This window comes from Manis javanica, chromosome 5 (assembly GCF_040802235.1).
Source record: "Manis javanica isolate MJ-LG chromosome 5, MJ_LKY, whole genome shotgun sequence".
NCBI lineage: Eukaryota > Metazoa > Chordata > Mammalia > Pholidota > Manidae > Manis > Manis javanica.
Window position 1 is genome coordinate 91836278 of NC_133160.1, and position 27716 is coordinate 91863993.

General features: G+C 42.7%; 1 long non-coding RNA gene across 1 annotated transcript; it reads left to right on the forward strand.

The window, feature by feature from the left end:
* The first annotated feature begins 20862 nt into the window (after nucleotides 1-20862).
* LOC140849380 (uncharacterized) lies at nucleotides 20863-24966 on the forward strand. Its single transcript, XR_012131113.1, has 2 exons — nucleotides 20863-21076; nucleotides 24655-24966. It is a non-coding gene; the product is annotated as an uncharacterized lncRNA (long non-coding RNA).
* Nucleotides 24967-27716: the final 2750 nt, after the last annotated feature.

Genomic DNA, 27716 nt, shown 5'->3' on the forward strand with positions numbered 1-27716 from the left:
TTGTCTAAGAAACTCTCTAAGTGTTGAGTTTAGTAAAGCAGATTATATTTATGTGAGTATTCAAAAATGATGGGGCACTTTGATGCTCAAATGTATTTCATGTCTAAAAGCTTTTATTAAGTCAATTGACTTCCAAATTTCTTAACAATTAGGAAAGATTTTTCTAAATCAAAACATAAGTCAAATTCATAAAATTTTTAAAGTCACTTATTTTTCTGAGTTTTTTCTTTTCTCTTTGGATCTTCATTTGTGAAAGATTATTCCCCAGATGGATTTTCACACTCTTATTTCCCTTTACTTGGAGACATGATCAGTGTAAAAGGGCAGCTGGCATTTGCTGGCAACTCTCTGGAGAGAAGGCTGGATGTAAGGGATCCCTGCTTTCCATTTCCGCTGTTCTCAGTTGCCCATCCACTTTTGACTTTTTCAACTCCCAGGTGGATAAGAAATGGGTTGAGAGGCAAATAACCTCTGTTCTGTCAGATTGTTGAATTTTGCTGCCGATTCTAAGTTTCCACCTTATTCTTTTGTTTTCTGAGGACTACTCCCCCAAGTGTTTTGCTTACCAAATCCCTTCCTATTCTTTCATAAACATTTCTATAGATCATACGTAAAGGCTTTGTTTGGATTCATGGAATAGTTTCTTTAGATGTGTTTTTCCTTAAGTCAGTTAGTTTTTATTTAGCTGAGATTCTCTTTTATTTCCCCTAAAGCAGTCCCAGCCCAGGACATGGGGGCAGGTATGCTGTCTGAGAGGTTATCCCAAGGAGTGAGGGTAGGGGGAAAGGGAGAGTAGGGCGGGGAAGGAGGGGAAGGGAGTAGAGGGTGTATTATCAAGGTCCAGCTGCAGAAAGGAGGGATTCAATTTCTGAGATTCAAGGACTTCTGAGGAGCATATGAAATTCCTCCTGGGTTTGTCCTCTGAAGGCCAGGAGCCAGAGCTTGTGATCCTCCTTATTTGAGGACCACTCCCAGGGTGATGAGTCCCCCATACCTCTGGGCTGAGAGGTACACAGACAGATGCTCTGTGGCAGGTCATGGGCCAGGCCCGGAGGATGCCACGGACAGGTGGCTGAGGGGGTCCACACCCTCATGGAGCTGTGACCTGTCCTGCTCTGGAATTAGAGGCAAGGTGAGGAAATGTGACACAGAGCACAGACCCCTTACCTTACTAAGCCTTTCATATCAGGAACCGGTATGATTTATAAGAGCCCTTGGAATAAATGGGGCCACTTGATGCTCCATGTGGGCCTCCTAAGGAACAGCTAAGCATTTTGGAAATTGAAATTTGGGTAGTGACTTTTAATCTCTTTGAAATTGGAAAAAAGCAGCTTTAATATGAATCTATACCAAGAAGAGGGTACTTCCACTGACAATGCCATGGAAATAAATCTCTTTATCCTCCTTCCCCAGGTCAGCCTAAGAAGGAAGAATCAGGCAGGAAGTAAAAAGCAAAGATGGTGCTCAGAGAGCCTCGCAGAGGGAGAGCGCAGCCAAGCTCCAGCCAGAGACTCAGTCTGAGACCCACAGAGCTTACAGGGGCCTGGCTGGCTGGCTGGGACCCCCAGTCGATCCTATTTTTGTTTGTGAAAGAACATTTTATTACAGCACATGTGAGGGTATTTTTCATTAGAAAAGATGTTAGATTTGTATAATTGAAGCACATCAACCAGTTGGTGCCGGCGGGCTTAGAGAGTTGTGTATAAAAAAGGGACTGTCAGTGCCTCAATTTAGTCTTAGTATTTCTCAAATCTCCTTGGCCACGACCCACAATAAAGCATACATTTTACATGATGACTCAGTAGACATGTATCTAAATATGTAACTGAAACAAAAGTTCCACAAGATAATAATCTTTACTATCTGCTGGAGTATTTTCTATTCTATTCTATTCTCTCTTCTATCCTATTTTTTAAATAGGATTTTTTCAAATAGTAGTCTAGACTCACTAAATTGTTTATATGACGTCTGAACAGGTCACAAAGTGCAGTGGGAAAAACACTGCTCTGGGGCACCACAGCTTTGCACTCACAATTCCTCAACTGATTTGTTTCCTTTCATGTCATAAATCAGTGTACCTATAATTTGTCACCCACTTTAACCTTGAAATTGGTTTCCTATCCAGCCTTTTAACTGCTACCAAATCTTTTTCCTCTGGCCAAGAATGTTATAATGTGGCACATATTGTTTTGGACACATTGGAAACATTTCTAAATTCTTTGGTACTTCATTCTAAAAAGGATAAGCTGTAAAACCTGTAAGAGGGTCCTAGATCTGGATGCTTTAGATTGTAACAAAAATCCTGCCTCAAGCTTTCTTAAATAGTACAGAAATATAATATCCCATAGTGAGGCAGTTCAGAGCCAGGCTTGGTTGGCTCAGTGGCTCCCTGATGTCACCAAGGATGCTGGTTCCTTCCATTTCCCAGCTCCGCCCATCTCCAGGTTGACGTCCTCCCAGGCTGGTGTCACGATGGCGCAGATGTTCATGTATCACATCCAGGCACAACATCCAGGGGCAAAAAAGGGTGACTCCCCCCTGTGGTTCTTTTATGGAGAAGCTCTCAGGAGATGGCTTGTCATTTCCCATTGGACCTAATGAGGATCCCATACCTATTCCTAAAGTCAATAACTGGCAAGGAAGATGCGATTACCCTTAAACAAATCAATTTACGGAGGAGAGAGAGATGCCTGAACAGTTAAGTCAAAATCTCCGAAGTTATACTTGATTCCCCCCTTTTTCTCATCTCCACATCTGTTTTGTAACCAAATCATGATGATTCTACCAGTAAATATGTCCAGAATCAGACCACTTTCCACTGTCACCAGTGCTGCCTCCCTGGTCTGAGTTACCACAGCTCCTGCCTAGCTAGTACCGCAGTCTCCAAATGGCTTTCCCTTCCTCCTCCTTCACACTCCTCCTAAGCCTCCTCCCAACACAGAGCGACCTTGTTAAAACAGTAAGCTGCTGCTGAGCTCGCTGTGTCCTTGAGGCTTTGCCCTGAGAGCCAGAGATGGAGGACTGAACAAAACACACAGGGCTCACCTTCTGTCTGGGGCGGGGACACATGACAGCCTGTCCAGTAAGTGAAGTATGTGCTATGGTAGATGGCGATAAGTGCTACGGGTAAGAATAAAGCAGGTCCCGCTGTCACGAGATGTGTATTCTAATATACTCGAAGGGCCTGGTACAGAGGCCTCTGCTATGCGATAGCTATATTAGTTACCCTTTCATTTGAAAGTGACCAAAACCAAATTCATTCCAGATTAAGCAAATCAGGAGAAATGCAAAGGCAGGCCTAGTTTCAGGATTCAGAGGCTCAAACGACATAATCCGGAGCCAGTCCCTCCCTACCTTTCCACAGTGCTTTTCAGCACACTGGCTTCATTCCCAGATGCACTGTCACCAAGGAGGGTGTGGCAGACACCAGGGCTCCAATGAGCGTGCTGTCACCACTACCCGCTGGAAGGAGAGCCTATCGTAGAGGTCAAAGCCACACTTAGAGTCACATTTTGAAAAACATGGCCCCAAAGAAATTTTTGACCTGAATGTCAGCTTCCTTTTCCAGAAATTGAGGATATTGATGATAATACTTATTTTGCAGGTCACTGTGAGGAAAATTTGTTGGATGTCTCTAAAGGCAGCTTGCATAGGATTTGGCTGAAAGTACACAATAAATATTTACTTTTTCTCAATATGCTTTCAGATATGGATAAGTTGATCAGACTGCTTTAGAGCTAGCTATCAGAAATCTATAACTTTGTTTATTGTGAATATTTTATTGCCTTGTTGAAAACAAATCTACTAAAGGGCACAGATTACATAAAACCATATACAGATAAAAATCCTTAAATTGATGCAGAAATCAGTTACTTTGATCAGCGCTTCACATTAGCACTCACCTGTATTGTTCTGCACTGTGACTGTTTTATGAGACCAGTTCTTCAGTTATATTGTAAAGTTTCCCCTGTGAAAGAAGGTAGGTAAGTTTGGAATCTGAAAAACTTGGGTTCAGATCCTGCTCTGCCACTTAAATGTGTAGGAATTTGTACGACTGAGTCACCTTCTGCTTCCCTGTAACATGGGGGTGGTGACACCTACCTTACCGGGGTTGCTGGAGGGATGAAATGAGGTAATATTTATTACTTCCCTAGCACCAGGGTCGGTTCAAGATATAGCAGCTACCAGCCTCAGCTGGCAAAGGCCTCACAGTGACTATTCAGTAAGTGTGTACGTGGGATTTGACACACACATTCTAGACCCTCGGGCTTGGTGACCCATGCCTGAACACTCCGGGCTGCTGTGCTTCTGCAGGTATTTCTACAAACTGATTCTTAGGAACATCTTTGGACACAGAGTTCTTAACAGTCAGGGTTTCAAGACACTTCTTCGGTTTAATAACTATCCAAAAAGATGTTTTACCCTAGTTTGTCTTTAACTAAATTATATCCTACACCAATAATTATCCTTCTCTGTCACTTCCCTCATACCCTACAAGTAGTTACCCTTTTTTCTCAAGTAAGCCTGTTTCTAAAGGGGCTTTGGGATAGAGACGGGTGGGGAGGTGGGAGCGTGTGCGTATGCCCTGACCTCTCCTGAGCTTTGGTTTAGGAGCATGAGAGGGTGGCTTTGAAAGGGGAGGAAAGTGATAAAGTGACACATCAGGACATGTAACGTGTGTGGAAGGGGCTGGTATCACCAGAAGAAAAGTAGAGCTGACATTTTGGCATCAGCTAGTGATATTGCCATCTTCTCCACTCACTAGCTTTCTCCTTTTGTCAGTTTTTTTTTGCTCAAAAAATATTTGTTGAGCTCACATTTACACCAGGCCATGTGCTAGATGGGGCAGTGGCACAGAGGTGGCCAGGCACAGCCTCTCTGCTGATGAGACGCAGTGTTCTGAGAGAGCTGACGAGTGGGTGCGGGCAAGGGGATTCCAATGGGAGAAAGGCCTGGAGTTGGAAGGCTGGGCATGTTTGGAGCACTTGTTTTGGTTAGAGTCCGTGGACTGCAGAAAAGGGAGTCTAAGAGAACAGGTTGGACAGTAAGATTGGACCATGTCATATGTTAAGGAGTTGCAGATCCTACAAAGGGGGTTTCAAAACCCAATCTGACCCCACTGTGCCACCTGGGCCGTTGTCTTGGTGAAGCTGAGCCAAGAGGTCAAGCAGAGGCTGCAATTGCTCTTCACGGTCAACCAGCTTGTCATCTGTTGGGATTTTGTTCCTCTTATGATTTATTTGGAACTTAAGAGGGGTACAGATCTTGAACTGCGTGAGCCAACCATTGTGAGCCTACTTTGGAGATAAAGGACTATTTGGTTATCTGCATTTAGAAGAGGTCAATGAATAGGAGCAACATGGAAAAGGTATGCTTTGACTAGAACAACAAACGGCATATCATTAAGATGTTCACACTTGGATGGCACAGGGATCTTACTTTACCCATGCATCTGTGGCAGAATGGAACTTCTATTAACTTATTTATGATAGACTTTATCAAAACAAATGTTTTTAACAACAAAAAAACCAAAATTAAAAAGCCCAACCTCCCTGTCTTTAGGTTAATAAGGAATTTTCTGGATGTGACTAATGAAAACAATAAGGTTCAGAGACGGTAAGTAACTTTCCCAAGGTCACACAGCTTCCATAGGCCTTCTTTGCGAGCATGAAGCAGCTCCCAAAGCCACATCTTTAATATGGCTGTTCTAAAAGTGAGGGTCAATATGAGTTGCAGTGGGATTTTCATTACCTAGTTGACCAATAAATTTCATAAATAAGGACAACTGCAAATTTTTTAGTATTTCTTCTAATGTATTTGCACTCAGCTCAGGGAATAATAATCTTAACAGAGGTACTGTTTAGATTTCATTCATTCATTGACACCATTACATAGAAAGCACAGGGCTAGAAATCCAGCAAGGAAACAGTACATGCTTTCTCTCCTACTCGTATGCACATTTATGTAATTCTAAAATGAGTTCTGTACTCCATCAAGGTAATAAAACCTATCCATTTTGACATTGAGTAGTCCATTATCCAATACACGGCAAAATTTTTTTTTTAATTAAGAAAGTTTTAAAAAAATCAGTTCTAGGTTCACAGCAAAATTAAGAGATTTCCCCTTATGCCCCATGTCCCAATGGGGAGACAGATGCATAGTCTCCCCATTATCAACACCCCAACCAGAGTGGTACATTTGTTACAACTGATGAACCTGCCCTGACACATCATTATCCCCCAAAGTCCATAGTTTATATTAGGGGTCACTCTTGGTGCTGTGCATTGTACAGGTTTGACAAATGCATAACGACACATATCCATCCTTATGGCATCAGAGTATTTTCATTGCCCCCCAAATCCTCTGTGCTCTGTCTGTTCATCCCTCTCCACTCTCAACTCCTGGCAACCAAAGATCTTTTTTACTGTTTCCATAGTTTTGCCTTTTCAAGAATGTCATGTAGTTGGAATGATATAGTATGTAACTGTGATATTGTGATTTCTAATAATAAATATGCATTTGGTCCTCCTCCTGTTTCTGGTACAGAGCTCCTGAATCCCTTGGAATTTCCTAGGCTCTGGGAGCAAAAAAGGGGTCTTTTGTTATGTTAATAAGGCAGAAGCACCCAGGTTGGGGGCTGGTTGCCAGGAACCAACCATTTAATTAGAAGATGGGAATTTTCAGCCTCATATTCCCAGACCTGGGAAGGGGAGAAGGGCTGGAGATTGAGTTCAATTGCTGAGGCCAATGATTTAATCAATTGTGCTTAATGGAGCCTCCATAAAAAACAAAAGGGCAGGGTTTGGAGAGCTTCTGGGTTGGAGAACATGTGGGGGTGCTGGGGAGTGACATGTTCTGAGGGTATGGAAGCTTTGTTCCCCTTTCACATACCTTGCCCATAGCAGCTCTTCTAGCTGGCTATTCCTAAGTTACATCCCTTTATAATAAACCAGTAATCCAGTAAGTAAAATGTTTCTCTGAGTTCTGTGAACCACTCTAGCAAGTTAATCAAACCCAAGGAGGGGGCTGTTGGAACCTCCAATCTATAGCAGGTTGGTCAGAAGCACAGGTGAAAACCTGGACTTGGGACTAGCATCTGAAGTGAGGCGTTGAGGGGAGAAGTCTTACAGGACTGAGCCCTTAGCCTGTGGAATCTGATGCTATCTCCTGGTAGATAGTGTCAGAACTAAGTTGAATTATAGAACACCCAGCTGGTGTCTGGAGAATTGCTTATTGGTATGGGGACCCTCCTTCCTCCCCTTTGGAACTGGTACCCAAACCCTTTTCAGTGGCTTTTTCAGATTGGCTTCCTTCACTTATAATAAGCACTTAAGTTTTCTCCATGTCTTTTTATGACTTTATAGTTCATTTCTTATGAGTGCTGAATAATATTCCATTGTCTGGATATACCACAGTGTATTTATCCATTCAGATACTGAATGATATCTTTATTGCTTCCAAGTTTGGACAATTATTAATAAAGCTGCTATAAACATCAGCATGCCAGTTTTTGTGTTAACATAAGTTTTCACCTCTTTTGGGTAAATACCAAGATGCTTGATGGCTAGATCGTGTGGTAGGAGTATGGTTAGTTTTGTAAGAACCATTAAACTCTCTTCCAAAGTGACTGTACTATTTTGCAGTCCCACCAACAATGACTGAGAGTTCCTGTTACTCCACACCATCACCAGCATTTGATGTTGTCAGTGTTCCAGATTTTGACCATTCCAAAACATGTACAAGGCAAGTTTTAATATAAGGAAAGCCAAATTATTATATATTTATATATCTGATAGTTTAGTGGCAAAAAGATTAACTTAGGGATCTGACTAGTAAGGATCCCAGTTCCTAACTTCCCAACCATGTAGCCCTGGGCAAAGTATTTAATCATTCCATTTCTTCTTTTATAAAAAGGTCACGGTAATGTAAGTCTCAGAGCGTTTTGAGAATATTACATAAAAAAACATATGCAAAGTACTCAGCAATGTCCAGTCACAAAAGCAAGCACTTACTGAGTATGTGTTCTTGTCTCCTTCACCCCAGTCCAGCCCTATAAACATGTGGTCCAGGTCATCTCTCTATCACTTCTTTATCGTCCCCCATTGCAGCCATTACTAACATGACTAGACTTGACTTTCTGATTTTTCAGGATATATTTTTTTTACTTATTCATGGAATAATTGTGAAATTAACCTAAGCTCCTTGCCTTTTATTTTACTCATTGCTATAGCATATAAGCCATAACACATAGGCTATAATTTAGAGCAATATATAATCTCATATTAGATGTTCATTACACGTAGTATTCTTTTAAATAAATGAATGATTTAATTTTCCAACTGAAAGAAGCTTCTAGATTATTAAAAAACCCATCAAGTAAATACATACTGTCCTGACAGGTTATAGATTCCTGCTTAGGTTCCTGCTTAGGTCACCTATCCTAGAACATGTTAGAACTCAGATGTTCAGGTTTCTGTTTCTAAATGTGGAATCCTTCTAGGGCAGATATTTAGTTGTTTCACATAAGGAACCTACTACATAGGTAAGTTATGCCCACATACAGAATGTTTTCCACATAGAACCATGAGAAACCTATCAGAAAAGATTACAAAACTTCCATAATTATAATAAACCATTGGAACAAGCAACATTGGTGACATAGAAAAGGGGGACAAAGAAGGAAATAGAACGTTAAGAACTGGTTTAAACCTCAGCTAGAGGATTTAAAAAACTGGAAACTTGATTGTACAAGCAAGATTTACCTTTGTTTATCTCTCAAACAAAAGTAAGGTAAACTATGAAGAGTGGGAAAATTCCTTCTATCTCCCGAAAGGGAACTAGAAGGGGCCTAGGCAGGCTGTCACCTGACTTTACTAATAAGAAACTGAAATGCTTATAGCCAATTGTATTGCCATCAAAATGTGAGCTCTTTCCAGATATAGCTAGTGATAGGCACATTGAACTAGGCAACTTAGTTTTAATTTCAGAACGAACACATCAGATACTTGGTTTTCCTTACCTGCCTTTTCTCTTACTGTCATAAGTGATATAAATAGGATGTTTTCTCCTTTGGGGAGAATAACAGGTGTGTGGCAGGGTTTTTTTTTTTTACTCTTCTGTCTGTGTTGATACACTTGACCAGGAGAAATCTGCCAAACATAAAATAATATGTAAGCAATTCAACATGTAGCTTGAGGCTGCAAGTTCCTTGAGCATAAAGAACATTGAGGACGTTGGGGAGGTGTCCATAGAACCTGGCATTCAAGAGGCCTGGGACAGTGCTCACACGATCATAGCTGTTTACTTCAAGTGAAGGAGGCAAACTAAGATTTGGAGTCAGCGGAAGGCCCCCTTCCTCATTTGTATGCCTCACTTGCAAATTGCAAAGAGAAAATGGTAACTGATCCTTAAAGGAAATCCTTTTCTCAGCGTGGGTGTCCTAGATAAGGTAATATCCTATGTGCATGAAGCATTTAGACTGATTTCTGTTGACTTTTCCTGCTTTGGTCCAATATGTGGCTCGCTGTGGATCCTGAGATCACCGTAGTGGCAGACTGATGCATCCTTACCCCTCAGAACACCCATCTTTTGGGCCCTTTCCTCTCCTTTCACCCCTCTTCTTCTTTTTCTTTCTCCCCTCTGTCCTCCATATGCTCCATCATCAAATTTGGCATAACCATTCACTGTTTTTCACTTAAGATATGTCTTCATAATTATAGACTGTCAAAATCCACTTGGACTTCAGGGTGGTCTAAACAGATCAATAGATCAACGATCAATGACAGTCAAAACAACTGGGATAAATTAGTTGTTTAGTATAGTCATAAACCACCTCTACGGCAAAAAGAATTATTTATGCCGTACTATTACTAGGTAGCATTTTTGAGCACCTAGTATGTGCCAGAGAGGAAATGTACTTAGTATTCTGTATGTATATTATTTTATCCAGTTCTCACAACAACCTGATGAAGTAGGTACAATTATTCCCATGTCACAAATGCAAGAACTATGGCTTAGAAAGTGGTGAAGTCACTTGCCCAGTGCTGCAGAGCTATTAAGTAACAGCCAGGTTTGAACCCAAGAATTCTGGTTTTTGAGTTTGGACTCTTAATTACTATGCTATGCCTCATTACTTCCTTCAGGAAAAAAAAAAAAGCGCACCATTCTAGTTTTATTCCCCTGAAGTTTCACTATTTTGTGTTCAAAAGTCTTGTCACATCAATTTTTTGTAACTAACATCTTGTGAACTTTAAGGAATTTGAAAACTTTTTTCAAAGTCCTTTTATTATGAAAAATTTTTGTTTGAGGGTGCAATTCTGTGAGTCTTTTCAACAACTTTCTCTGATTTACCTATCTTACTTTATTTAACCAAACATCTGTAATTTAATACTCTCTTTCAGCCTCTTCTCAATGTCCCACAGACTATGATGATCATTATGGACAGAAGCAGGAAAAAAGCTCATGATCTTAAAATTGTTTTCTTTGTCACACGGAAGGGCTCAGACATGCCACATCCGTAGCACAAAAGCTCCTGAGCAATGCTAGTTCTGTGGGGCTGAGCATCCTACCACCCGCGTTTTAAAACAAAGCTTTCTTTTGACGTTCTATTTGTAGAAGATGTTCTGAGTTTACACTAGTGCTCTCATTCCTTGCTGATGAGTGGGAAGAAGCTTTACAAGGTCATAAATGCAGAACGCCCCATGTCCGTGACAGGGAGCCTTCAGCATGTCCTTCCATTCTTTGAGTCTGAATGCTTTCACTTTTAAAATTAAGTGTGGTAGATGAAGGCACCCCTTGCCTCATTCCCTGCCTTTCCCCCATCCTCTGTGTCCTGGGGTTTTAATGGATGGAATCCATGGGTTCTTATGCCCTCGACTTCCAGCTGGGTTCAACCATTGGGAGAAGTTCAGAGGAAGGCGTATTTCTCTGACCAGTGGCATATTCGCCCCATCTTGCTGGCAGTGGGTGGCAGCAGCCACATTCCTTTACCTAAGGCCTTGCCCCTCCAGCAGCCCCGGCTCTTGGGCGTCCTGGTGACCCGCCCTCCCCCATCCTCCAGCTGCCAGGGCACTATGGCTCCCTGCCTGTGTTAATCCTGTCCGCACCCTGGCTGATACAGAAGATACGTTTTTTTGTAAACTCTAAAACTTCTTCTAATTCTAAAGTAAGTATTATCCCTTTTGGATGTGTCCTAGAAGGATTTTCTCTGGTGGAAAAGGAGATGGTTGTAATCCTTAGCTAATAGGATGTTTTCCAATAGAAACCGGCATATGTGAGCACGGGCATCATGGACTGGGAGCAGCAGGTCAGCAGCGCTACTAACCAGGTGTACAATTTCCTTTCTTTTTTTTTAAAAGTTGTGGTGAAATACACATAACATAAAATTTACCATCTTAACTATTTTAAAGTGCACAGTTGAGTGGCATGAAGTCCTCTCCTCCTGGGCGACCATCATCGCCATCCAGCCACATAACTCTTTTAAAAACTGAAACCCTGTGGCTGCTAAACGATAACCCCCATTCCCTGCCCCACCCCAACTTCTGGGAACAGCCGTTCTACTTTCTGCCTTGTATGAATTTGGCCATTCTAGGTGCCTCATATAAATGGAATCACAGTATTTGTCTTTTTGTGACTGGCTTACTTCACATAGCTTAACATCCTCAAAGGTCATCTATTTGTTGTACCATGTTTCAGAATTTCCTTCCTTTTAAAGACAGAATAACATTCCATTTTACATAAAAGTCACATTTTCTTTATCCATTCATCTGTCTATGTACACTTGTGTTGCTTCCACTTTTTAGCTATTCCAAATAATGATGCTATGAACATGGGTGTCCTATTATCTTGTCAAGTCTCTGCTGTCAATTCTTTTGGATACTTAGCCAGAAGTGGAATTGCTGGATCATACGGTAATTCTATTTTTAACTTTTAGAGGAACCACTATATTGTTTTCCACAGAAGCTGCACCATTTTGTTGCCACCAACAGTGCACAACGGTTCTGATTTCTCCACTTCCTTGCAAACACTGTTAGTATTATTTTTTAAAATAATAACCATCTCATAGGTATAAAACTTTGAGCCAATATTTATTTAGCACCTACTTACCCTCTGGCTGTGTAAGCACTGGAACTACAACAAACAGATCCTGCTCTAATTGGGTTTTTAATTCTAGGGAGAAGAGCAGATAAAAAAAAGTAAAATAAAATACTGATCATGATAAATGCTATGAAGGAAACAAGGAGTTGAGGCAGTTAATGATGGGGACCTACTTCAGAAACCTTTTGTGAAGAAGTGACATTTAAATAGAAATATGAAAGAGCTAAGTGGAAGAGAAGAATATGGACAAAAGCAAGCCAAATGGGGGGCAAAGAACATACAAAGGCCTCGAGGCTGGAAAGAGCTTGGGTGTTCAAGTTGTGGAGGGAACAATGGTGTGACTGGAGCGGTGTGCCAGGAAGACATGAAAATGGAGACGGAGGCAGGGACCTTGTTGTTCATTCAGGCCCTTATTTGCCATTTTTTAGATTTGGGATTGCATTCAACATTTAGTAAGAGGCCACTGAAGTTTAATGTGAGAGAATTACATGCTTAAACTTTGGATTAAACCCTGACCTCTAAGCCTCTGTTTGCTAGGTGCCTTCCCTAGAGCCTTTGCAGATTCAGAGCTATGGGTCAGAAGCCCATCAGCTCCTGGAAGCAGTGTTACACAGTGGTTAAGAACTCACTCTGGGGTCAGGTATACTTGGATTCAAATCCAAGTTCTGTCAGCTACTAGCAATCTGACTTTGAACAGGCTGCTTACACCCTCAGAGCCTCAGTTTCTTCATCAGGAAAATGAGAATAAAATTCTCCTCATAAAATTACTTAAGAATAAAATGAGAAAATACATGTGAATCCGTTAACCTAGTGCATAGTGTACATGCAATGTTAAAAAACTTTTGCTATTATAATTATTATAATCTTATAGTCATTCATTCAACAAGCTTTTATTGAGAGCCTGTTATGTCCCTTACTCTGCTAGGTGGGGCGGGTAGGGGGGAAGATGAGACCACTCTCCTGGTTTTCAAGGAGCAGCGACACATCCAGTTACACCACAGAGTGCTGAGTGCAGCTGGAGAGGTATGGCTAGGATACTGTAGATGCACAGAGAAGGTGTCCTCAACCAAGGCGGGAATGGGGGTTAGAGAAGGTGCCCAAAGCAAATGATAACCGAGCCACGTCTGACAGGATGAGGTGCGGTGGATGCGGGCATCTAGACAGGACCCACAGGAGCAGCAGCACGGAGATGGGAACAGCACAGGGTGCAGGAGGAAGACAAGTTGCAGGTCAGGGGACACTAGTACATTAGAGGTGGGGATAGGGGCTGAGGAGCCAGATCACAGAGCCCCCCACAGGCTAATGAACGTGGAGCTTTCACTGTAGGCAATGGTGAGCCATTGGAAGATTTCTAGCCCTGGAATACCCTGCCCAGATTCGAGTTTTGGATAGTTAATTCTGTTCCATATACAGAAAATGGATGTAACTGGGAAACGAATGAGGACAGGGGAACAGGTAGGAGGCAATTGCAGTGCACCAGGCAAGAAAGAGACAGTGTGGATCTGGATTAGGATATTAGACATAAGGATGAAAAGATGGGGCAGACTTAAAAAATAAATTTAGGAGACTAAATTCCAGGACATGATGAGTTATCAGATGGAGAAGTGGCAAGGCATATGAAAAGGAGTCCAGGATGACTGGGCACCTGAGTGGATGGCAGATACAGAAGCAGGGGGAGAGCTTGCAGTGGATATGACGCATAGCCTTCAAGACAAAAGCTGCCAGCTGATCTCTCTAGCCCAGGGGGCTACTCTGCTAAAGGTTATGCCCTGTTGCCAAGGGCAGGCCACATTCAATGACCGGTTGGCATAGGGGCACAGAAGCTAGGCCCCTTTTCTCAATTTGGCAAAACTCTGAAGGGCCATTCAAACCCCAGAGATCTCTGGAGAACAGCTGAGGCTTCTGTGGTATTTTTATCACATTTCAACTCTCCCCTGTGCCTAATCCTCTTTCCCCGCTGGTTTCCAGGTGCTGTTCCCTATAGCACTCCCCAGTAAATCTCCTGCACACTGATTTCAGAGTCTGTTTCTCTGAATGGAGATGATACTCACATTTGGATGAGTTGAGCTTGGTATGCCCATAAAATATCTCATCCAGGTAGAAATATCTAGCAGGCTTTTGAATAGCTAAGTGTAAAGTGCCAGAGAGCTGTGACCTGGAAATAAAGATTTGGGAGTTATATTAACATATTGGTGGTACTGGTCAACAATCCCTTGCAATTCCAAATCCAAAAAAGTCTAAAAACCAGAAGTCTTTTAAAAATTCATTTGATGGCAAAAACTTGATCTGATCTGCCCTTTTGACATCAAAACCTGACCTGAATGTACATGGGAACTATTTGTAGCCCTTTAAAAACCCCACTTAGTGTGAATATTTCCACGTTATGTTATGGAAGAATTCATGTGCTTGATTACAGAGTGCTGTCCCAGACTTTACTGGGGCCACTATGTAATTTTCAGTGTATGTTTCTTAATGTCTGTACAAAATCTGAAAAATTCTGGAGGCTGTAGCCCTGTGGCCCCAAGTGTTTCAGAAAAGGGATTGTAGACCTATAATTGGGAGCATGAAGAGGATAAGATCCCCTAGAGGGAAAGTGTAGACAAAAGGCAAGCAAGTTAGAAACAGCAGCATTTGGACTAACCAAAGGAAGGGTGGCCAGCAAGAGAAAGAGGGAAGAAATGCTCATCAGGGGGATGGACCAGGAGAGCACAGAGTCCTGGAAGCCAAGAGAATAGGGAGCTTTAAGAAAGAAGAGAGCAGTCAGCAGACTCAGGTGCGGCAGGGGTCTAGGAGCCAGGAACTAACACTTATGGTCCAGAGTTGGCAGCTGGTGGTTGATTGATGACCACGGTGAGGGCAGTTTGAGAAGAGTGGCTGGGGCAGAAGCTCACGTACAGTGGGTTGAAGAGTGAATGGGCAGTGGGGAGAAACTGTACAGGTGCTAGATGGTAAGGGCCTGCTGTTCCAGCCTGAGGAAAGCACTGGGTATGTTTATAGGAAGGTGGGGAGGAGCAAAGAGTGAGCAAGAGGTTGAAGATAAATGAGAGAGAGAAGAACCAATGGGATAACATAGAGGAGGAGGCAGGGAGAACTCAGGTGGGGTCTGGGGCAGGGTAAACGGGAGGATGAGGGTTGGTCTAGAGCTGAAGGAAGGGCTCCTTCCCTGAGATTGGATGAAAAGAAATGAGAAATGGATTCATTGGAGGAAAATGGAGAGGTAGGAAAGGACAGTTGAGCTTGTTCATCTCGTATGACTTCCATTCTTCACTGGAACAGAATAGATCATCTGCTGGGAGTGAAGGGGATCTTGGGGATAGAGGTGCAAATCTGGTGTAAATAGAGGTGACTAACCAAGGAAAATCAGGAAGATGAGTGATTGGTGATCTGAAGTTAGAGAACTTGTACTGGCATTAACTGACACTAGGTGTGATTTTCTTCCCCCAGCCTTAAGCTTTAGGCAGTGGTATTAATGAAACAACAAAATATCTATGTAACTATTAAAAGTTGTCACAAACAATATTTAATAGCAAGGAAAAATGCTTAAGATGTGCTGCAGGAGATGCATCAGAGCCTTCTTCAAAATCCCTTGGCATTCCTCTCTGTGCAGTCTCTGTTCTTCAAAGGCTGCTTGCAGAGACCACAGCAACTCTCTGCCTGAGGCTTTCTTCTGCCAGGGAGCATGCTAGGAGTCAGAGCTTGGAACACTCATCAATTCCCAGGGGGATTATTGCTCACTGGCTGAATTTCCCAGCCCTAACTAATGGGAAGATGGTGGTTAAATACTTCAACTTCCTCGTTGGGGACAATTTCAAGATGTTTCCAAGCATTCTCCAGCAGAACTCAGCTCCAGTTGTAACATGGTGCCAGTCGTATTATTTTCATACAATTTATTGACTTCCTTCCTGTGGTGATTTTTAAATGGCTCAGAATACTTTGGCATTCCTCTCATTAAGAGGTAGGGTCTATGTCCCCTCCTGCTGTGGGCCTCTGACAGCCTTGACTAAACGAATATGCAGAATTAACAGAATAATTTCCAAGGCTAGACCATAAAAGGCCAACAGCTTCTGTCTGCTTCTCTTGGATGGACACTTACTCCCGAGAAACCAGACACCAGGTGAGAAGTCTGAGTCCCCTGAGGCTGCTCTGCTGGAAAGCCCACAGCAGATGCCCCGGTCAAACCCTCAGGGTCAGCGCAGTGGTGGGAGTGAGCCCTCTGAAACACCCAGGGCAGCAGGGTCTTCAAAGCCTGCAGGCTCTGAGCATGTCTCCCAGCCAAGCCCTTCTCAAACTCCTGATGCACAGAATTACATGCAAAATAAAATGGTGGTGGTTTCATATCACTAAGGAGTAACCTGTTACACAACAATTGTGACTGGAACATTGCCCTTTCTGGTAACTCTTCCCCACTTTCTTACTGGTGTTTCCTGGGGTCACCTTAAAAATAAATGATATGCTCTTGGATCTTGATTTCTGTGTTTGTTCCCGTAGAATTCAAACTAAAAAAAGGCATGTTAACAAAATAGTAATTATAACCACAACCATGAAAAAAACACTAGGGAAAAAAGAAGAAATACATCAAAATATTAGCAGGTTAATTTCTAAGTAGGAAAATTGAGGTTAATTTTTATTTTTTAATACTCTTTTGGTACATTTAAAGGTTATAAAATGTGTATTTCTTTTATCAGAAAAAATCTGCTTTAGAAAGCATTTTAAAATGAGTAATGTATTATGAAAAGATTTTTTCCATGAAAATTAATATTTAACAGCTTTCCTAGTTAAAATAATATGTGTTCTGAGATTTTGACTTACCAGAGAACTCCTTCTTCCAGCTAGTGGGTGCTACCCACACTCCTTGCAGAGAGGGATCCTAGAATCTTGTGACTCACATTCACAGTTGATCGACCAGGATGCACATTTGATCCTCTAAGAACCAGTCCAGCCAAAATCCAGTCATCTTCTCTTTAGAATCTGACTAGAAAACACAGTGCTTGTGGTGACATGGCCATGAAACTAGACATTTGAGGCTCAGTGGAGTCATAAGAGTTGGACTGTGGTGGGCTAATGCCACATACAAGTTGAAGTTATATGAAGGAGCAGAAACCAGGAGAACAAGAGGATGTTGACCTGCTCTGCGGTGAATGGGGCAAATGCAAAGAGGGCAATGAAAAAGTGTCTCTCTCTTCCTGTGTGTATATGCATGCACTTGGGCAGGGAGAGAGACAGAAAGACAGCTTTCCAGCTGCTGCCTGCATTACATTTCCCTGAGACTCTCTCTTATCTTTTCAAAATTCCCCTTTACTTGACTTGTTTTGGGCGCTTTCTGGGTTTTGTAAACAGTAGAATCTGATCTGAATAAGTTAATTTCCCAAGACCAAAAAGCTAAAATAATACTAACGTTGATATTAATATTGTCTTAGTCTTTTCAGGCTGCTGTAACACAAATTCTATGGATTGGGTGACTTAAACAACAAACAAGCATTTTTCACAGTTCTAGAGGCCGGGAAGTCCCAGATCAAGGCACTAGCACATTTGGTATTTGGTGAGGGTCCATTTCCTGGTTCATAGACAGCTATTTGCTGTGTGTTCACATGGTAGAAGGGGCAACAGAGATCTCTGGGTCTCTTTATTTAAAGACACAAATCCCATTCGTGATCCACCCTCATGACCAAGTCACCTCCCAAAGGCCCCACCTCCTAAGGCCATTACACTGGGGGTGGGTCAAGATTTCAACATATAAATTGTGGGGGGACACAAACATCTAGTCCATAACAAATATGAGCACTAGTCACTGAACAAGGAAGTATTATCCATATCCCTATTTCATAGTTGAGGTGGTTGAGACCGAAGGACCATTGGCATGGCCCAGGGTCCCATGGCTGACAAGGCAGGGCAGGAGGCATGAGAGGCAGTCCAGAGCCCAAGCACCTAGCCTCTATGCCACCCCGCCAACATCCCTCTGGTTCTGCACACTCTAGGTTGGGGTCTGGGGCCGTGGCTCTTTGCTGATGACTCGTGATATGCTGAGAAGGTAAAAATGTCAAGGCTCCCAAACTGGTCGGCAGGTTGGAGGCTGCCTGAACATACTATAACATCTGCAAGGTGTGATGAATGGTCGAAGCAGCCTGATCCGGTGTCTGACTCGCCCTCCCCATACTTACACTTTTCAGCAGTGTTTATTCATCTTGTACCCATGCTCTGACTGGCAAACACACTAAAGAATATTGAGAGTAAGAGGGAACTTCACAGTGTCAGATACCGGCAGCAGGGGAAGCCGAGAGTGGGCACAGCACTGTGGTGCCATCTGCTGCAGCCTCGGAGGGCTCCGGGGTGCTCACAGCCCCAGGGCAGGGAGGGAGGCGGGAGGCAGCACTGTTCCACTAGCACCCCCTCATCTCACCCTTGCCATACCCTGTGAACTGGCTTTTTTTGGACTTATTGTAGAGATGGGGGAGATGAGGCTCCGGAGGGTAAGTGATTTGGTGGAGGAGACTCAGTGAGTGACGGCATAGCTCTGATTCTAAATCCCATGCACTGCACCTCAGGACACTGTTTCTTCCGTCTCATCTTCTCTAATTTAATTCGACTTTACCTCTTAACTGTCAGATTAACAGCATGTGAGCTAAGGTAGCAAATCTGATTCTAACAGGATTAAAACTTGGATAGTTTGTTTTCAGCATAAACCTTCAAACTGGGCCACACAGCGACCACCTGTCTCATTCACCAACATGCAAAGCTAGCCTGGCCGCTTTCATACACAGGCACCTATTTTTCTGAACTGAACTGCTACAGATTTTTAAATGTGTAAATTGATAGCCACAGCTAACCAAGTCAAATGTTAGCATGGCTTCCCTACCTGCTACTAGCCTCACAGACAGACACACACACACACACACCAGAGAGGGAAGGTTGTACTAGGCAAGGAGGTTGATCAGCTCCAACAGCAATAGTTCTTCTTTTTCCAGTGTGTCCATAATACTTCTGGTTGCTAAATGTTTTTGCAAGTAGCAGAAATAGAATCTCAAAAATGTGTAATATTCATGGGTGAAGATGGAAATTTCTCTCCAAGATTTATAATGAAGAGATAGGTACTCCACATAAATAAGAAGTCCAGCATTTTTTTTTTTTTTTTGCTTTAGGGAATGTAGCTTTATTATTCTTTAGGACCCGTACTCTGTAAAGTTAGACAAGATGCATATGATCTCTGTTTGGTAGAGAAGGGAAACCCAGCATTTATTGCCCTGTACAACATTAACCAGTTTGGTGTCTGATACAGCAATCTTATATCAGGATTCTTTTTTTTTTTCATTGAAGAAGTCCAGCATTTTTATAGGGTAAAAGATACGTCATTTCATACCTTGGCAGCTCTCTGGGCCTTTAAAAATGCAGCACATGGCCGTGAGTTAATGCTTGTACAGGATGGTATATCTTTTAATCCAGCCTGAAAGCCAGCCCTGAAAACAGTGCATTTAACAGGGGACATCAGTGACTCGTGATTGTTCAGGAAAAGCAGAGAACCTGCTGACATGAGTGTTCAGGAAAAAGAGAGAATGCAAAAAGAGCCTTTGTGGCTCTTTTTTTTTTTTTCGTGACAATTAAGGGAAAAGACAGGCCTGAGGCACCCTAGGGAGGGGAGGAATCCTGGGGGTGGGGAGTCACCAGCCCCGAGGAATATGGTTTCCACCCATCCATGGCTCAATCTGTTTTCAGATGAAAGAACTTCTAAGGTTCTCTGACATCCGTAGCCAGCCCAAGCCATCTGAATAAAACATTCAGGAACACATTTTGGACCCTGGGTATCGTGGTCCTCCTCTCTGAGCTCTGTCAACTCTAATGTTACTGAGAAGTTTCTAGGGACTGGGAATTATGTGGGGCAAGTATGGGATGTGGGATAAGCATGGCTTAGCTCCAGAGAGCCTTACATCAACAGCCTGATGTAGTGATGTCCCAGTGGGAGGCTGTGGGTATGTCTCCTGAACTCGCCAAGCCTATGTCCTCATCTGTGAGATTCACTGACAGTCAGGCGTTTAGCTCCCACGCTGTACCTCTCTGAGTGCTCTGCTATTAGGAGAAGCTGATATGTTCTAGAGGCTCTTTCCTGGATGCTGCTGAATGGCCAGTGTCAGAGCAGACACCAGAGCATTCATGCCAGACACATCAAACTATAGAAACCTGGCCTGGTATGGAACACGGCAAACTCTTGCTCCCTGAGGCGGGCTCCTCAGAGTTGCCTCCCTTGACCCAGGTGATCAGGTACAAAACTCAGCCAGTCCACAGGCCCAGGTACAAATTATTGGGTTCCAAAAGTTCCTTTGTCCACCTATTCTCAGGAACTCAGAGTTGATCCATGAATACATCTACTCTATGCTGGGCAGGGGGCCTGGGGTTGGGGGATAGCATGACAAGACAGGCCTGACCCTGTCCCCCGAGAGCCTCTTGTCTGATGGTTTGTTGGGGGTCGAGGGGCAAGGAGGACTGATAACCAGGCATTAAAGAAGCTACTAGGCATGCAGATCTTGAGTCAGACTGCTTGGGTTCACATGCATCCATTTCCTCATCTGCAAACTGGGGAGAACCCTGATTGAATTGTTGTCAGGATTAAATAGACTAATATGGTACAGATCACTCAGAACAGTGCCTGGTCTGTGGCAAACACAACGTAAGCTATTACAGCAGTGCTGAGTCTTAGCAAAGGGGATGTCCCTGTGATGTAAGGGGTCAGGGAGAGGCCTGAGGGAGTGCCCTGAAGGATGATAAGAAGAGGAAGAGTGGGTGTTTTCTGTTCCAGGAAGCAGGACTGCGGAGGGGTGGCCTTAAGGGGAAACAATAGAATCAGTTTGGTGGTGGGTGTTTTGTAGAAACAGTGTTGTGAATTGAGTACCTTCTCTGTGCCAGACACTGGGCTGGACATTGGAAATTCAGAGATGACTCTCTCACCATCCTTTCTCAAGGATCTTACTATCCAGGAGGAGAAGAATGACAGGTAAGGAAGCAAACACCACTGAGTGACTGAGGCACCCACCGAGTAGCATGAACTTAAGGCTGTAGGGGCCCTGAGGAGGGAGCAGTCAATTGCTGGAGGTACAATTTAGGAACGGCTTCACGGAGGAGGCGCCGGTGTTGGAGAAGGCAGGGAAGGACCTTTCGCTGCAGGCCACGGAGTCAGCGAGGGCAAAGGCACAGAGCTATGGCACAGCCTGGCACAGCTGAGGATCGGGAGCGTTCGGGTGACTGGGGCACGTGGGCCCAGGCTGTGGAGGAGGGGCATGGCAGGCCTGGTCATGGGGTCCTTGGCACTCAAACCAAGAAGTTTGGGTTTTATCCAGAGAGTTTAGAAAGAGCGCTGTGGCAGCAGTGTGGAAAGATGAATCAGAGGCTAGTGAGACAGGAAGTAGGGAGAGGACGTGGAGACACTGCCGGGGCTGGGCCAGGCAATGTGGGGGCTGAACCCTGACAAGGGAGCTCGGAGGGAGGGGCCATGGAAAGCAGAGGTATGTTGTGTGGGCTTAGTCACATGTGGTGGGGAGGCTAAAGGTGGCTCTAGGTTCTGATGGGGCGACAGAGTGGGTGGTGGGTTATTACACAGTGTGGAGCAGGCTCTCGGTGACCACGGGCTGGGCGGGCTGGACAGGCGCACCCCTGAGAGCATGTTCATCTTCCAAAGGGCACAGCCATGCTCAGCAGCAGCTGGTCACTAGTAGTTCTGCATTAGTTATCTATCGCTGTGTAACAAGTCTTAAAACTTGCAGTCTTACAACAACAAATACATATTTCCTCAGTATATCCATACGTTGTGGGCCGGGCATGGGTTAGTGGGGTCCTCTGGCTCACGGCCTCTCACATGACAGTGACTGAGGCATCAGCTGTGTCTATGACCCCATTTTGGGGCTCCAGGCGGGGAGGATACACTCACAAACTCGTGGGCCCCCTAGGGCAGCTCCTGGCCAGCAGCCAGCTTCCTTCCCTGCCCAGCTTCCCAGACAGCAAGGGAAGAGGAGAGAGAGAACAGCTGAAAGTCAGTCTTTTTGTAACCTCATGTCAGAAGAGATATCCTATCATTTTTGCTGTATTCTATGTATCGGAAGTCCCGTCTACCCTCGAGAGGAGGAGGTTCACAAGGGCGTGCATCCCAGGAGGTGGGGCTCACTGGAGACCATCCTAGAAGCTGCACTACGATATTTGCCTGGTGGGAATATTACCCCAGTATTGCCAGGGACTGATTTTTCAAGATTAAGTTGTAAAGCCAAGATTTTATGTGAAATCTTCCAATTTCAAAATACTGGCTATTAATTAAAAACATTAAAAAAATCCTTCTGGTCAAATAAAACATTCTTAAGCATGACCCATGGGACACCATTATGAAACCTCCATTACAGTGACCACACCGTAGGAGCAGCAAGATTGGAAGGGAGGGGAGGCAGAAGTTAGGATGTTTCCCCTGTCCTTTTATTTGGAAAACCAAGTCTTTGTTAGAATGGTAGGAAGTACAAATGCCAATCATTTGATCCCAATAACTGTATTCATATAAATTCTACAGTCATATTGGTAAAAATGACTTGTTTTCATTAAAGGCAAGCCTTTGATCCCTGGTCTGACAGCTGCACATCTATATAAAATGAGACACTTGACATCCACAGCTCTGATCACAATTGGGCAGGAGGTTTCCCACAAGCTAATGGAATGGAAAGACAATTGAACATTATTAGGTAGGAGACAGAGTTCTCACACACAGGAAAACAACTTTTTCCTTTTAAAAAAACGATAAAGAACAGAAAATGACTGACAGAATCAGAGCCTCCCAAATGTCAGAAGAGCTTCTTTCAGTTACACCCTGGCCTCTGTTAGGGAAGATGAGGATAGTTTTCAGATAAATTCTGAACATACCATCACGTTACGATCCAGGGAGGAGTCTGCTGGTGAAAGAAGCCTGCTCTTGGAGCATGTCAGGAAGCTAAGATGCAGCATTGCTTTTTTAATTTAAACAGAGCAACACCACTGTAAAGCCTAATTTATACACACTTCCTGAAAATTTATACACTCACTCATTGATGAACACCGATCAAGGGCAAACCAATGCTAGATGCTGAGGATGCTGTGGGAAACATGGCCATGGTCACTGTGCCCCAGTGCTCTACAGACTAGAGGACAAAACAGATATTAATCTAGTAATGAAAATAACACTCTGGTGCATCTGAAAAAGTAAAGGTGCTGTAGGAGCTTTGCCACAATGTGAGGCCAGTGACTTGGGGAAGTTAATCAGAGAACCAAAAAATGAGGAAGAGTTTGCCAGTTCAAGGTGGTGGGGTTGGGGAGATTTGAGGCTATTTATTATTTAGTGGTAATATGGGAACTATTTTTCACATATTTCACCCTCAGCTTTGGATTTTCCCTTCACCATCCAAATTATTATAGTATGTGTTGAAAAACTCACATTTGTAGTACAATGATAAAGTAGAAAATAAACATTTCTTAGAATACTAATAAGGGTGGGCTCTTTTGCCCAAAATGAAAATTCTATGTTTTCATTTCATTTCTTGTCATATAGAAGAATGTTTTTAAAACCAAATGATGAGAGTAGATGACAGGCAAGGTCGTGGATTAACACACAGCTGCTCACATACCATGTAAAATGGTGCAGCCACTTTGGAAAACACCCAGGCAGTTCATGCAGTGATTACACAGGGAGTTAGTCTATGATCCAGCAATTCTATTCCTAGGTATATACACAAGAAAAATGAAAACATATGTCCACACATAAAATTACATGAATATTTATTCATAATATTCATAATAGCCAAAAGGTACAGACAACCTGAATGTCCATCACTTGATGAATGGATCAATAAGTGTGGTATGTACATACAATGGAATATTATTTGGCCATAAAAAGGAATGACATACTGATAGGTGCTGAATAGCATGTATAAACCTTGAAAATACTGTGCAAAGTGAAAGAAGCCAAACACAAAACACCGTGTTATATGGTTCCACTTAGGAGATGTCAGGAATAAGAAAATCTATAAACATGGAAAGAAAATTTGTGGTCGCAGGGCCGGTGGAGGAATAGAAAGAGGGATCATAGTTACAGCTGTAAGGGGCTTTTCTGAAGTGATGGAAATGTTCAAAATTGCAAAATATACTAAGAAAAACCATTGAATTGCATACTTTAGATGAGTAACTTTTTGGTATGTGAATTTTATCTAAAAAAAAAAAGTCTGGTAGAAAAGAAAAAAAAGAGCACGTGACAGGCAGTCATTCCTTGTGGGCGCTGGAGCCTCTGCCGAAGCGCAGCCTGCGCTCCCCGGGAAGGCCCTTCGGCGTTCCCCTCCTCTTCCGTCTATTCATTTTTATTTCTTCCTCAATAAATACCAGGAATGCTTAAGTGCCATTTTCCCCTCTCTTAAAATCTTCACCCACTAGCCTCTGGTGATATATTAGAAGTGTAATATCTTTTCTTTGGTTAGGAATTGTGATAACTTACCCTTCTGATACTATCACTGAAGACCCTCATTTTCAGATTTTTGTCACTGTTATTAACCATCCCATGTATTTACATTTCAGCTTTTCTCTCATGGCTTTAACCTGGTTAGCTGTCCATTAATTTATGGGATTCAACTCGGTGGAATGGCAGATAGCTCCTCAGCCAGCCGTGACTGCAGGAGCTCGCCTCTCCGGGGCCCACGGGAGGTCTGCAGCCAGGCGCGCCTGATCCGATGATCCCGGCCGAGGCGGTGACCGCAAACACTGATGTGTGTGCACAGACATGATCTGAGAGTTTTAAGTTAAAAAAAAATTAAAAATTTACAAAACCATACAATTATTTGGCCGAGCTATCCTGTCCCCTATCTAATACAATAAATTAAAATGTTTACATCTGGCTTGTTCAGCAGTTTTGGCAAGTAACTGCAAGTTAGAGAATCTAAGTGACATAAATGTTTTTTTTTTTTTAAATGTAACCCACTTGTGGCCGCAGATGTACCTTTCTACTAATGTAATACTTAGCTTGCTATCAAATTGTTTGCATTCTATAAACACACCTGAGATTGGTGGTAGTAAGTCAGCCAAGAGTAAAGGGAGGAGTTCCTGGGAAAATCTACTTACTTTTGAAATTTTGTGGGAGTTAATTTGCAAAGAGAATGACCCACGTGTGGATTATTGAGGGTTAGCTGTGTAATCCCCAGGGAACAAAACACTGGGTAAAGATTCCTACTGAGAGAGCTTTACTGCCACTTTCTATGTTTGAGGGATTTTACATATATTATCTCAGTTTCTTACAATAAACTTGCAAGGTAGGTATTATTATCCACATTTTTTAGTTGAGAAAACTGAGAAGGTAATCTGTCCAAGGCCATCGAGATGTTCTTGATGGAGCAAAGACTTGATGATAGACCTGGGCTTATCTACCACACACCATTGTCCTGTTTTTCATTCAGTCACTTATTCAGTCATTATTGTAGTGTACAAAGAGCTGCCTTGGTTATGGGATAGTATCTATAGGTAAAATTAGCAAAACAATTCAAAGGAAGAACAACTTAGAAGTTAGTGTCTTGACTATGAACAGTTTTAATGGTAAAGCATGGAAGGAAAGGATTACTTGGCAGAGGCCAGCATCTATATTGTTTTCCAAAATCAAAAGTCTCTAGTCAAGAGGCGACTGTCCACAGATCTCAGATGGGTCTCAGCTGGAGTCACACCTCTTTTTCCATGCATTCCAAGCTGCTTTAGATGTTCATCTAAAAATGAATGATTTTTCTTTGATATGTAAAGTTCATGGGCACTTTGTTAGACTGGAGTTTACTTACGTGCTGAATAGTAACATGCAGATGAAAAGCATTCTGGTTTGACTAGTAGACTCTGGCCCCACCCAAACTGCAAATATTTGGGCAAAATCAGGAAAGCCCAAAATGACAAAGTAGCAATGAAGGGAAATGGACCACCCAGGAGTCTGGAAATGGACTTTGATGTCCTTTGGTTTAATATACAATAATAAATCAGTTTAAATAAATCCAGCCAAGATAAATAATAACCAGAGTATTATTATTTTATCTCTTGGTCTCATGTGCAGGCTAGATAGCCACTCAACCATACAAAACAAAATCCTCAGAGTTCTTTTAAGAGGAGAGATCTCACCAATGATCTTTTCCAGTATTATTACTCCACTTTAAAAGAGAAAATCTGTTCCCATCAACCTCACTCTTATGACACTGTGTTGGAAAATCTGTCCTTTTGGAGGTATGGAGATATTCCATACAATGTTCCTTACAGTGGAGCGAGAAGGCTGTTGCCCCCACACTCTACGTTCTAGGCTAGGGAAATGTGGTAAGGAGAACCAAGGCCCCCCAAAGATTTTCACGTTTTAATCCCCAGAACCTGTGAATATGTTACCTTATGTGGAAAAATGGACTTCACGGTGTTATTAAGTGAAGGACCTTAAGGTGAGGAGATTAGCCTGGGTTATCCTGGTGGGCCCAGTCTAATCACATGAGCCCTGAAATGTGAGGAACCTTCCCAGCTGTGATCAGGAAGAGGTATGCCAATGGAGAAATGCTGCACTGCTGGCTTTGAAGATGGAGGAAAGGGGCCACAAGCCAAGGAATGTGGGCAGCCCCAAGAATCTGGAAAAGGCAAGGCAATGAATTCTTTTCTTTCCTAGAGTCTCCAGAAAGAAACGCAGCCCTGTGGACACTTTGATTTTAGCCCAGCGAGACCCATGTTGGACTTCTGACCTACAGAACTTAAGACAATACATTGGAACTGTTTAAAGCCATCAAGTTTTTGGTACTTTGCTACAATGGCAAGATAAATGAATACAGGAGAGAATAAATCAGAGCAGTTAGAGAATCTGACCCCTTTTACAGCATGTGCTTCTACCTTATAGCTCCATGGCTGAACTGGGAGTAAGGTGCTTCTTGGTTAGGGAGAATACCTATGGAAACTCCAGCTTCTTAGACAAAATCAGAACTTGTTAAAGTCCTTGTTATTTTTATTGACCTATTAGATTGTTCCTTTGTTCTAATGCTCACTAAAAATGGATTGCATGTTAATGCCTTTGAACTTTATTTCTTTGCTTTCTATCTGAAGATCTGTATGGTATAATTTAATTATTAATCAAAAGACACTCCTTTTATTATAATTATATCTACAAAATAGCCAAAGGCTATGGTTACCTTAACACTGATGGTTTCAGTTGAACCAAAGAATACAAAAAGCAAACAATTCAGTGAATTCATAAAGTAAATTATTATCAGTATGAAAAATACAGACAGATATTTTCTAATTTATTATCATGATTGCTAATTTATACTACCTAACTTATTCCCTGCTACCAAAGTACAGATGATCAAAAATGACATATATAAAGAGTATACTTGTGACAAAACCTTAGATCATTCATTTAGCACTATGAAAGGTTGCTTTATGGAAGTGAATGAAGCTTGAGCTTCAGGGTCCCTCTCAGGGAGCCATTCTCTCATGCATGGGCTCCTTCGGAGGGTCTCAGGAGAATCATGACCTATTCATACAGTTACAAATTGTGTTAACTTTGCAAAAGTTCAAATTGTGGCATTGCAATTGGTTAAGACATTCTTTTTCTACTTTGACTTCTTTGCAGTTGGGGGTGTTAC